Below are 13,311 nucleotides of genomic sequence, written 5' to 3'. Positions count from 1 at the left end.
TTTTAGTTAAGGATATGCACATAAGTAAGGGTGAGCTGGAACTGTATAGATATAGTATGCACACTGTCAGAGACGTGGAATTCTCAAATGCAAGCTGAATTCAGGAACCTACCCCACAACATTTAGAGTGGAATAGCCAATATCTTTGTTTAGTTCTGTAAACGCTAATGTTCCATTGCGTACAAAAGGTGAGCTACTGAAAGTAACTCCTGGAATATTGGTAGCACACTGATAAAATTGGTTGCATACTACACTAAATCATATGGTAAGTAAAATAATGTTTACAGCAAGTTAGATAGTAGTTTTCAGCAAATTTGAGCTGAATTAATTACTTTCTATTCTATGTATTTTTTAGTTAAGGATGTGCACATAAGTAAGGGAACTGTATAGATATTGCATTTCTTCTACTCAGAGCCATGGAATACTCAAAGGCAAGCTGAATTCAGGAACCTACTCCAAAACATTTAGAGTGGAACAGCCGGTATATTTGTTTATTTCTGTAAACGCTAATGTTCCATTGTGTACAAAAAGTGATGTTACTGGAAGTAACTTGTCCAACATTGGTAGCACACTGATAAAATTGGTTGCATACTACACTAAATCATATGGTAAGTAAAATAATGTTTACAGCAAGTTAGATAGTAGTTTTCTGCAAATTTCAGCTGAATGCATTACTTTCTATTCTATGTATTTTTAGTTAAGGATATGCACATAAGTAAGGGTGAGCTGGAACTGTTTAGATATTGTATGCACACTGTCAGAGACGTGGAATTCTCAAATGCAAGCTGAATTCAGGAACCTACCCCACAACATTTAGAGTGGAATAGCCAATATCTTTGTTTAGTTCTGTAAACGCTAATGTTCCATTGCGTACAAAAGGTGAGCTACTGAAAGTAACTCCTGGAATATTGGTAGCACACTGATAAAATTGGTTGCATACTACACTAAATCATATGGTAAGTAAAATAATGTTTACATCAAGTTAGCTCATAGTAGTTTTCAGCAAAATTCAAATCTACTATTGAGCTGAATGCATATTCTATGCATTTTGAGATATGGATGTGTACATAACCAGTCAGGGTGAGATGGAACTGTATAGATATTGCATTTCTTCTACTCAGAGCCGTGGAATACTCAAATGCAAGCTGAATTCAGGAACCTACTCCAAAACATTTAGAGTGGAACAGCCGGTATATTTGTTTATTTCTGTAAACGCTAATGTTCCATTGTGTACAAAAAGTGATGTTACTGGAAGTAACTTGTCCAACATTGGTAGCACACATAAAATTAGTTGCATACTACTCTAAATTATATGGTGAGTAAAATAATGTATACATCAAGTTAGATAGTAGTTTTCATCAAATTTCAGCTGAATGCATTACTTTCTATTTTATGTATTTTTAGTTAAGGATATGCACATAAGTAAGGGTGAGCTGGAACTGTATAGATATTGTATGCACACTGTCAGAGACATGGAATACACAAATGCAAGCTGAATTCAGGAACCTACCTCACATTTAGAGTGGAACAGCCAATATCTTTGTTTAGTTCTGTAAACGCAACTGTCCCATTGTGTTCAAAAGGTGATGTTACTGAAAGTAACTCCTGGAATATTGGTAGCACACTGATAAAATTGGTTGCATACTACACTAAATCATATGGTAAGTAAAATAATGTTTACAGCAAGTTAGATAGTAGTTTTCAGCAAATTTGAGCTGAATTAATTACTTTCTATTCTATGTATTTTTTAGTTAAGGATGTGCACATAAGTAAGGGAACTGTATAGATATTGCATGCACACTGTCAGAACCATGGAATACTCAAAGGCAAGCTGAATTCAGGAACCTACCCCACAATATTTAGAGTGGAAGAGCCAATATCTTTGTTTAGTTCTGTAAACGCTAATGTTCCATTGCGTACAAAAGGTGAGCTACTGAAAGTAACTCCTGGAATATTGGTAGCACACTGATAAAATTGGTTGCATACTACACTAAATCATATGGTAAGTAAAATAATGTTTACATCAAGTTAGCTCATAGTAGTTTTCAGCAAAATTCAAATCTACTATTGAGCTGAATGCATATTCTATGCATTTTGAGATATGGATGTGTACATAACCAGTCAGGGTGAGATGGAACTGTATAGATATTGCATTTCTTCTACTCAGAGCCGTGGAATACTCAAATGCAAGCTGAATTCAGGAACCTACCTCATAATATTTAGAGTGGCACAACCAATATCTTTAGTTCTGTAAACGCAAATGTTCCATTGTGTACAAACGGTAATGAAACTGAAAGTCAGCTCTCGGTCATTGGTAGCACTGATAAAATTGGTTGCATACTACACTAAATCATATGGTAAGTAAAATAATGTTTACAGCAAGTTAGATAGTAGTTTTCCGCAAATTTCAGCTGAATGCATTACTTTCTATTCTATGTATTTTTTAGTTAAGGATGTGCACATAAGTAAGGGAACTGTATAGATATTGCATGCACACTGTCAGAGACGTGGAATTCTCAAATGCAAGCTGAATTCAGGAACCTACCCCACAACATTTAGAGTGGAACAGCCAATATCTTTGTTTAGGTCTGTAAACGATAATGTTCCATTGCGTACAAAAGGTGAGCTACTGAAAGTAACTCCTGGAATATTGGTAGCACACTGATAAAATTGGTTGCATACTGCACTAAATCATATGGTAAGTAAAATAATGTTTACATCAAGTTAGCTCATAGTAGTTTTCAGCAAAATTCAAATATACACTACTGAGCTGAAAGCATCTTTTTTTTACTATGCATTTTGAGTTAAGGATGTGTACATAACTACTCAGGATCAGCTGGAACAGTATAGATATTGCATGTTTTCTACTCAGAGCAATGGAATTGTCAAAGGCAAGCTGAATTCAGAAACCTATCTCACAACGTTTAGAGTGGAACAGCCGGTATATTTGTTTATTTCTGTAAACGCTAATGTTCCATTGTGTACAAAAAGTGATGTTACTGGAAGTAACTTGTCCAACATTGGTAGCACACATAAAATTAGTTGCATACTACTCTAAATTATATGGTGAGTAAAATAATGTATACATCAAGTTAGATAGTAGTTTTCAGCAAATTTGAGCTGAATTAATTACTTTCTATTCTATGTATTTTTTAGTTAAGGATGTGCACATAAGTAAGGGAACTGTATAGATATTGCATGCACACTGTCAGAGCCATGGAATACTCAAAGGCAAGCTGAATTCAGGAACCTACCCCACAATATTTAGAGTGGAACAGCCAATATCTTTGTTTAGTTCTGTAAACGCTAATGTTCCATTGCGTACAAAAGGTGAGCTACTGAAAGTAACTCCTGGAATATTGGTAGCACACTGATAAAATTGGTTGCATACTACACTAAATCATATGGTAAGTAAAATAATGTTTACATCAAGTTAGCTCATAGTAGTTTTCAGCAAAATTCAAATCTACTATTGAGCTGAATGCATATTCTATGCATTTTGAGATATGGATGTGTACATAACCAGTCAGGGTGAGATGGAACTGTATAGATATTGCATTTCTTCTACTCAGAGCCGTGGAATACTCAAATGCAAGCTGAATTCAGGAACCTACCTCATAATATTTAGAGTGGCACAACCAATATCTTTAGTTCTGTAAACGCAAATGTACCATTGTGTACAAACGGTAATGAAACTGAAAGTCAGCTCTCGGTCATTGGTAGCACTGATAAAATTGGTTGCATACTACACTAAATCATATGGTAAGTAAAATAATGTTTACAGCAAGTTAGATAGTAGTTTTCTGCAAATTTCAGCTGAATGCATTACTTTCTATTCTATGTATTTTTAGTTAAGGATATGCACATAAGTAAGGGTGAGCTGGAACTGTATAGATATAGTATGCACACTGTCAGAGACGTGGAATTCTCAAATGCAAGCTGAATTCAGGAACCTACCCCACAACATTTAGAGTGGAATAGCCAATATCTTTGTTTAGTTCTGTAAACGCTAATGTTCCATTGCGTACAAAAGGTGAGCTACTGAAAGTAACTCCTGGAATATTGGTAGCACACTGATAAAATTGGTTGCATACTACACTAAATCATATGGTAAGTAAAATAATGTTTACAGCAAGTTAGATAGTAGTTTTCTGCAAATTTCAGCTGAATGCATTACTTTCTATTCTATGTATTTTTAGTTAAGGATATGCACATAAGTAAGGGTGAGCTGGAACTGTTTAGATATTGTATGCACACTGTCAGAGACGTGGAATTCTCAAATGCAAGCTGAATTCAGGAACCTACCCCACAACATTTAGAGTGGAATAGCCAATATCTTTGTTTAGTTCTGTAAACGCTAATGTTCCATTGCGTACAAAAGGTGAGCTACTGAAAGTAACTCCTGGAATATTGGTAGCACACTGATAAAATTGGTTGCATACTACACTAAATCATATGGTAAGTAAAATAATGTTTACATCAAGTTAGCTCATAGTAGTTTTCAGCAAAATTCAAATCTACTATTGAGCTGAATGCATATTCTATGCATTTTGAGATATGGATGTGTACATAACCAGTCAGGGTGAGATGGAACTGTATAGATATTGCATTTCTTCTACTCAGAGCCGTGGAATACTCAAATGCAAGCTGAATTCAGGAACCTACTCCACAACATTTAGAGTGGAACAGCCAATATCTTTGTTTAGTTCTGTAAACGCTAATGTTCCACTGCGTACAAAAGGTGAGCTACTGAAAGTAACTCCTGGAATATTGGTAGCACACTGATAAAATTGGTTGCATACTGCACTAAATCATATGGTAAGTAAAATAATGTTTACATCAAGTTAGCTCATAGTAGTTTTCAGCAAAATTCAAATATACACTACTGAGCTGAAAGCATCTTTTTTTTACTATGCATTTTGAGTTAAGGATGTGTACATAACTACTCAGGATCAGCTGGAACAGTATAGATATTGCATGTTTTCTACTCAGAGCAATGGAATTGTCAAAGGCAAGCTGAATTCAGAAACCTATCTCACAACGTTTAGAGTGGAACAGCCGGTATATTTGTTTATTTCTGTAAACGCTAATGTTCCATTGTGTACAAAAAGTGATGTTACTGGAAGTAACTTGTCCAACATTGGTAGCACACATAAAATTAGTTGCATACTACTCTAAATTATATGGTGAGTAAAATAATGTATACATCAAGTTAGATAGTAGTTTTCAGCAAATTTGAGCTGAATTAATTACTTTCTATTCTATGTATTTTTTAGTTAAGGATGTGCACATAAGTAAGGGAACTGTATAGATATTGCATGCACACTGTCAGAGCCATGGAATACTCAAAGGCAAGCTGAATTCAGGAACCTACCCCACAATATTTAGAGTGGAACAGCCAATATCTTTGTTTAGTTCTGTAAACGCTAATGTTCCATTGCGTACAAAAGGTGAGCTACTGAAAGTAACTCCTGGAATATTGGTAGCACACTGATAAAATTGGTTGCATACTACACTAAATCATATGGTAAGTAAAATAATGTTTACATCAAGTTAGCTCATAGTAGTTTTCAGCAAAATTCAAATCTACTATTGAGCTGAATGCATATTCTATGCATTTTGAGATATGGATGTGTACATAACCAGTCAGGGTGAGATGGAACTGTATAGATATTGCATTTCTTCTACTCAGAGCCGTGGAATACTCAAATGCAAGCTGAATTCAGGAACCTACCTCATAATATTTAGAGTGGCACAACCAATATCTTTAGTTCTGTAAACGCAAATGTACCATTGTGTACAAACGGTAATGAAACTGAAAGTCAGCTCTCGGTCATTGGTAGCACTGATAAAATTGGTTGCATACTACACTAAATCATATGGTAAGTAAAATAATGTTTACAGCAAGTTAGATAGTAGTTTTCTGCAAATTTCAGCTGAATGCATTACTTTCTATTCTATGTATTTTTAGTTAAGGATATGCACATAAGTAAGGGTGAGCTGGAACTGTATAGATATAGTATGCACACTGTCAGAGACGTGGAATTCTCAAATGCAAGCTGAATTCAGGAACCTACCCCACAACATTTAGAATGGAATAGCCAATATCTTTGTTTAGTTCTGTAAACGCTAATGTTCCATTGCGTACAAAAGGTGAGCTACTGAAAGTAACTCCTGGAATATTGGTAGCACACTGATAAAATTGGTTGCATTCTGCACTAAATCATATGGTAAGTAAAATAATGTTTACATCAAGTTAGCTCATAGTAGTTTTCAGCAAAATTCAAATATACACTACTGAGCTGAAAGCATCTTTTTTTTACTATGCATTTTGAGTTAAGGATGTGTACATAACTACTCAGGATCAGCTGGAACAGTATAGATATTGCATGTTTTCTACTCAGAGCAATGGAATTGTCAAAGGCAAGCTGAATTCAGAAACCTATCTCACAACGTTTAGAGTGGAACAGCCGGTATATTTGTTTATTTCTGTAAACGCTAATGTTCCATTGTGTACAAAAAGTGATGTTACTGGAAGTAACTTGTCCAACATTGGTAGCACACATAAAATTAGTTGCATACTACTCTAAATTATATGGTGAGTAAAATAATGTATACATCAAGTTAGATAGTAGTTTTCAGCAAATTTGAGCTGAATTAATTACTTTCTATTCTATGTATTTTTTAGTTAAGGATGTGCACATAAGTAAGGGAACTGTATAGATATTGCATGCACACTGTCAGAGCCATGGAATACTCAAAGGCAAGCTGAATTCAGGAACCTACCCCACAATATTTAGAGTGGAACAGCCAATATCTTTGTTTAGTTCTGTAAACGCTAATGTTCCATTGCGTACAAAAGGTGAGCTACTGAAAGTAACTCCTGGAATATTGGTAGCACACTGATAAAATTGGTTGCATACTACACTAAATCATATGGTAAGTAAAATAATGTTTACATCAAGTTAGCTCATAGTAGTTTTCAGCAAAATTCAAATCTACTATTGAGCTGAATGCATATTCTATGCATTTTGAGATATGGATGTGTACATAACCAGTCAGGGTGAGATGGAACTGTATAGATATTGCATTTCTTCTACTCAGAGCCGTGGAATACTCAAATGCAAGCTGAATTCAGGAACCTACCTCATAATATTTAGAGTGGCACAACCAATATCTTTAGTTCTGTAAACGCAAATGTACCATTGTGTACAAACGGTAATGAAACTGAAAGTCAGCTCTCGGTCATTGGTAGCACTGATAAAATTGGTTGCATACTACACTAAATCATATGGTAAGTAAAATAATGTTTACAGCAAGTTAGATAGTAGTTTTCTGCAAATTTCAGCTGAATGCATTACTTTCTATTCTATGTATTTTTAGTTAAGGATATGCACATAAGTAAGGGTGAGCTGGAACTGTATAGATATAGTATGCACACTGTCAGAGACGTGGAATTCTCAAATGCAAGCTGAATTCAGGAACCTACCCCACAACATTTAGAGTGGAATAGCCAATATCTTTGTTTAGTTCTGTAAACGCTAATGTTCCATTGCGTACAAAAGGTGAGCTACTGAAAGTAACTCCTGGAATATTGGTAGCACACTGATAAAATTGGTTGCATACTACACTAAATCATATGGTAAGTAAAATAATGTTTACAGCAAGTTAGATAGTAGTTTTCTGCAAATTTCAGCTGAATGCATTACTTTCTATTCTATGTATTTTTAGTTAAGGATATGCACATAAGTAAGGGTGAGCTGGAACTGTTTAGATATTGTATGCACACTGTCAGAGACGTGGAATTCTCAAATGCAAGCTGAATTCAGGAACCTACCCCACAACATTTAGAGTGGAATAGCCAATATCTTTGTTTAGTTCTGTAAACGCTAATGTTCCATTGCGTACAAAAGGTGAGCTACTGAAAGTAACTCCTGGAATATTGGTAGCACACTGATAAAATTGGTTGCATACTACACTAAATCATATGGTAAGTAAAATAATGTTTACATCAAGTTAGCTCATAGTAGTTTTCAGCAAAATTCAAATCTACTATTGAGCTGAATGCATATTCTATGCATTTTGAGATATGGATGTGTACATAACCAGTCAGGGTGAGATGGAACTGTATAGATATTGCATTTCTTCTACTCAGAGCCGTGGAATACTCAAATGCAAGCTGAATTCAGGAACCTACTCCACAACATTTAGAGTGGAACAGCCAATATCTTTGTTTAGTTCTGTAAACGCTAATGTTCCACTGCGTACAAAAGGTGAGCTACTGAAAGTAACTCCTGGAATATTGGTAGCACACTGATAAAATTGGTTGCATACTGCACTAAATCATATGGTAAGTAAAATAATGTTTACATCAAGTTAGCTCATAGTAGTTTTCAGCAAAATTCAAATATACACTACTGAGCTGAAAGCATCTTTTTTTTACTATGCATTTTGAGTTAAGGATGTGTACATAACTACTCAGGATCAGCTGGAACAGTATAGATATTGCATGTTTTCTACTCAGAGCAATGGAATTGTCAAAGGCAAGCTGAATTCAGAAACCTATCTCACAACGTTTAGAGTGGAACAGCCGGTATATTTGTTTATTTCTGTAAACGCTAATGTTCCATTGTGTACAAAAAGTGATGTTACTGGAAGTAACTTGTCCAACATTGGTAGCACACATAAAATTAGTTGCATACTACTCTAAATTATATGGTGAGTAAAATAATGTATACATCAAGTTAGATAGTAGTTTTCAGCAAATTTGAGCTGAATTAATTACTTTCTATTCTATGTATTTTTTAGTTAAGGATGTGCACATAAGTAAGGGAACTGTATAGATATTGCATGCACACTGTCAGAGCCATGGAATACTCAAAGGCAAGCTGAATTCAGGAACCTACCCCACAATATTTAGAGTGGAACAGCCAATATCTTTGTTTAGTTCTGTAAACGCTAATGTTCCATTGCGTACAAAAGGTGAGCTACTGAAAGTAACTCCTGGAATATTGGTAGCACACTGATAAAATTGGTTGCATACTACACTAAATCATATGGTAAGTAAAATAATGTTTACATCAAGTTAGCTCATAGTAGTTTTCAGCAAAATTCAAATCTACTATTGAGCTGAATGCATATTCTATGCATTTTGAGATATGGATGTGTACATAACCAGTCAGGGTGAGATGGAACTGTATAGATATTGCATTTCTTCTACTCAGAGCCGTGGAATACTCAAATGCAAGCTGAATTCAGGAACCTACCTCATAATATTTAGAGTGGCACAACCAATATCTTTAGTTCTGTAAACGCAAATGTACCATTGTGTACAAACGGTAATGAAACTGAAAGTCAGCTCTCGGTCATTGGTAGCACTGATAAAATTGGTTGCATACTACACTAAATCATATGGTAAGTAAAATAATGTTTACAGCAAGTTAGATAGTAGTTTTCTGCAAATTTCAGCTGAATGCATTACTTTCTATTCTATGTATTTTTAGTTAAGGATATGCACATAAGTAAGGGTGAGCTGGAACTGTATAGATATAGTATGCACACTGTCAGAGACGTGGAATTCTCAAATGCAAGCTGAATTCAGGAACCTACCCCACAACATTTAGAATGGAATAGCCAATATCTTTGTTTAGTTCTGTAAACGCTAATGTTCCATTGCGTACAAAAGGTGAGCTACTGAAAGTAACTCCTGGAATATTGGTAGCACACTGATAAAATTGGTTGCATACTGCACTAAATCATATGGTAAGTAAAATAATGTTTACATCAAGTTAGCTCATAGTAGTTTTCAGCAAAATTCAAATCTACTATTGAGCTGAATGCATATTCTATGCATTTTGAGATATGGATGTGTACATAACCAGTCAGGGTGAGATGGAACTGTATAGATATTGCATTTCTTCTACTCAGAGCCGTGGAATACTCAAATGCAAGCTGAATTCAGGAACCTACTCCACAACATTTAGAGTGGAACAGCCAATATCTTTGTTTAGTTCTGTAAACGCTAATGTTCCACTGCGTACAAAAGGTGAGCTACTGAAAGTAACTCCTGGAATATTGGTAGCACACTGATAAAATTGGTTGCATACTGCACTAAATCATATGGTAAGTAAAATAATGTTTACATCAAGTTAGCTCATAGTAGTTTTCAGCAAAATTCAAATATACACTACTGAGCTGAAAGCATCTTTTTTTTACTATGCATTTTGAGTTAAGGATGTGTACATAACTACTCAGGATCAGCTGGAACAGTATAGATATTGCATGTTTTCTACTCAGAGCAATGGAATTGTCAAAGGCAAGCTGAATTCAGAAACCTATCTCACAACGTTTAGAGTGGAACAGCCGGTATATTTGTTTATTTCTGTAAACGCTAATGTTCCATTGTGTACAAAAAGTGATGTTACTGGAAGTAACTTGTCCAACATTGGTAGCACACATAAAATTAGTTGCATACTACTCTAAATTATATGGTGAGTAAAATAATGTATACATCAAGTTAGATAGTAGTTTTCAGCAAATTTGAGCTGAATTAATTACTTTCTATTCTATGTATTTTTTAGTTAAGTATGTGCACATAAGTAAGGGAACTGTATAGATATTGCATGCACACTGTCAGAGCCATGGAATACTCAAAGGCAAGCTGAATTCAGGAACCTACCCCACAATATTTAGAGTGGAACAGCCAATATCTTTGTTTAGTTCTGTAAACGCTAATGTTCCATTGCGTACAAAAGGTGAGCTACTGAAAGTAACTCCTGGAATATTGGTAGCACACTGATAAAATTGGTTGCATACTACACTAAATCATATGGTAAGTAAAATAATGTTTACATCAAGTTAGCTCATAGTAGTTTTCAGCAAAATTCAAATCTACTATTGAGCTGAATGCATATTCTATGCATTTTGAGATATGGATGTGTACATAACCAGTCAGGGTGAGATGGAACTGTATAGATATTGCATTTCTTCTACTCAGAGCCGTGGAATACTCAAATGCAAGCTGAATTCAGGAACCTACCTCATAATATTTAGAGTGGCACAACCAATATCTTTAGTTCTGTAAACGCAAATGTACCATTGTGTACAAACGGTAATGAAACTGAAAGACAGCTCTCGGTCATTGGTAGCACTGATAAAATTGGTTGCATACTACACTAAATCATATGGTAAGTAAAATAATGTTTACAGCAAGTTAGATAGTAGTTTTCTGCAAATTTCAGCTGAATGCATTACTTTCTATTCTATGTATTTTTAGTTAAGGATATGCACATAAGTAAGGGTGAGCTGGAACTGTATAGATATAGTATGCACACTGTCAGAGACGTGGAATTCTCAAATGCAAGCTGAATTCAGGAACCTACCCCACAACATTTAGAGTGGAATAGCCAATATCTTTGTTTAGTTCTGTAAACGCTAATGTTCCATTGCGTACAAAAGGTGAGCTACTGAAAGTAACTCCTGGAATATTGGTAGCACACTGATAAAATTGGTTGCATACTACACTAAATCATATGGTAAGTAAAATAATGTTTACATCAAGTTAGCTCATAGTAGTTTTCAGCAAAATTCAAATCTACTATTGAGCTGAATGCATATTCTATGCATTTTGAGATATGGATGTGTACATAACCAGTCAGGGTGAGATGGAACTGTATAGATATTGCATTTCTTCTACTCAGAGCCGTGGAATACTCAAATGCAAGCTGAATTCAGGAACCTACTCCACAACATTTAGAGTGGAACAGCCAATATCTTTGTTTAGTTCTGTAAACGCTAATGTTCCACTGCGTACAAAAGGTGAGCTACTGAAAGTAACTCCTGGAATATTGGTAGCACACTGATAAAATTGGTTGCATACTGCACTAAATCATATGGTAAGTAAAATAATGTTTACATCAAGTTAGCTCATAGTAGTTTTCAGCAAAATTCAAATATACACTACTGAGCTGAAAGCATCTTTTTTTTACTATGCATTTTGAGTTAAGGATGTGTACATAACTACTCAGGATCAGCTGGAACAGTATAGATATTGCATGTTTTCTACTCAGAGCAATGGAATTGTCAAAGGCAAGCTGAATTCAGAAACCTATCTCACAACGTTTAGAGTGGAACAGCCGGTATATTTGTTTATTTCTGTAAACGCTAATGTTCCATTGTGTACAAAAAGTGATGTTACTGGAAGTAACTTGTCCAACATTGGTAGCACACATAAAATTAGTTGCATACTACTCTAAATTATATGGTGAGTAAAATAATGTATACATCAAGTTAGATAGTAGTTTTCATCAAATTTCAGCTGAATGCATTACTTTCTATTTTATGTATTTTTAGTTAAGGATATGCACATAAGTAAGGGTGAGCTGGAACTGTATAGATATTGTATGCACACTGTCAGAGACATGGAATACACAAATGCAAGCTGAATTCAGGAACCTACCTCACATTTAGAGTGGAACAGCCAATATCTTTGTTTAGTTCTGTAAACGCAACTGTCCCATTGTGTTCAAAAGGTGATGTTACTGAAAGTAACTCCTGGAATATTGGTAGCACACTGATAAAATTGGTTGCATACTACACTGAATCATATGGTAAGTAAAATAATGTTTACAGCAAGTTAGATAGTAGTTTTCAGCAAATTTGAGCTGAATTAATTACTTTCTATTCTATGTATTTTTTAGTTAAGGATGTGCACATAAGTAAGGGAACTGTATAGATATTGCATGCACACTGTCAGAGCCATGGAATACTCAAAGGCAAGCTGAATTCAGGAACCTACCCCACAATATTTAGAGTGGAACAGCCAATATCTTTGTTTAGTTCTGTAAACGCTAATGTTCCATTGCGTACAAAAGGTGAGCTACTGAAAGTAACTCCTGGAATATTGGTAGCACACTGATAAAATTGGTTGCATACTACACTAAATCATATGGTAAGTAAAATAATGTTTACATCAAGTTAGCTCATAGTAGTTTTCAGCAAAATTCAAATCTACTATTGAGCTGAATGCATATTCTATGCATTTTGAGATATGGATGTGTACATAACCAGTCAGGGTGAGATGGAACTGTATAGATATTGCATTTCTTCTACTCAGAGCCGTGGAATACTCAAATGCAAGCTGAATTCAGGAACCTACCTCATAATATTTAGAGTGGCACAACCAATATCTTTAGTTCTGTAAACGCAAATGTACCATTGTGTACAAACGGTAATGAAACTGAAAGTCAGCTCTCGGTCATTGGTAGCACTGATAAAATTGGTTGCATACTACACTAAATCATATGGTAAGTA

Source organism: Hemitrygon akajei, chromosome 21, assembly GCF_048418815.1.
Source record: "Hemitrygon akajei chromosome 21, sHemAka1.3, whole genome shotgun sequence".
Taxonomy (NCBI): Eukaryota; Metazoa; Chordata; class Chondrichthyes; order Myliobatiformes; family Dasyatidae; genus Hemitrygon; species Hemitrygon akajei.
Note: the sequence above shows the minus strand (reverse complement) of the source record.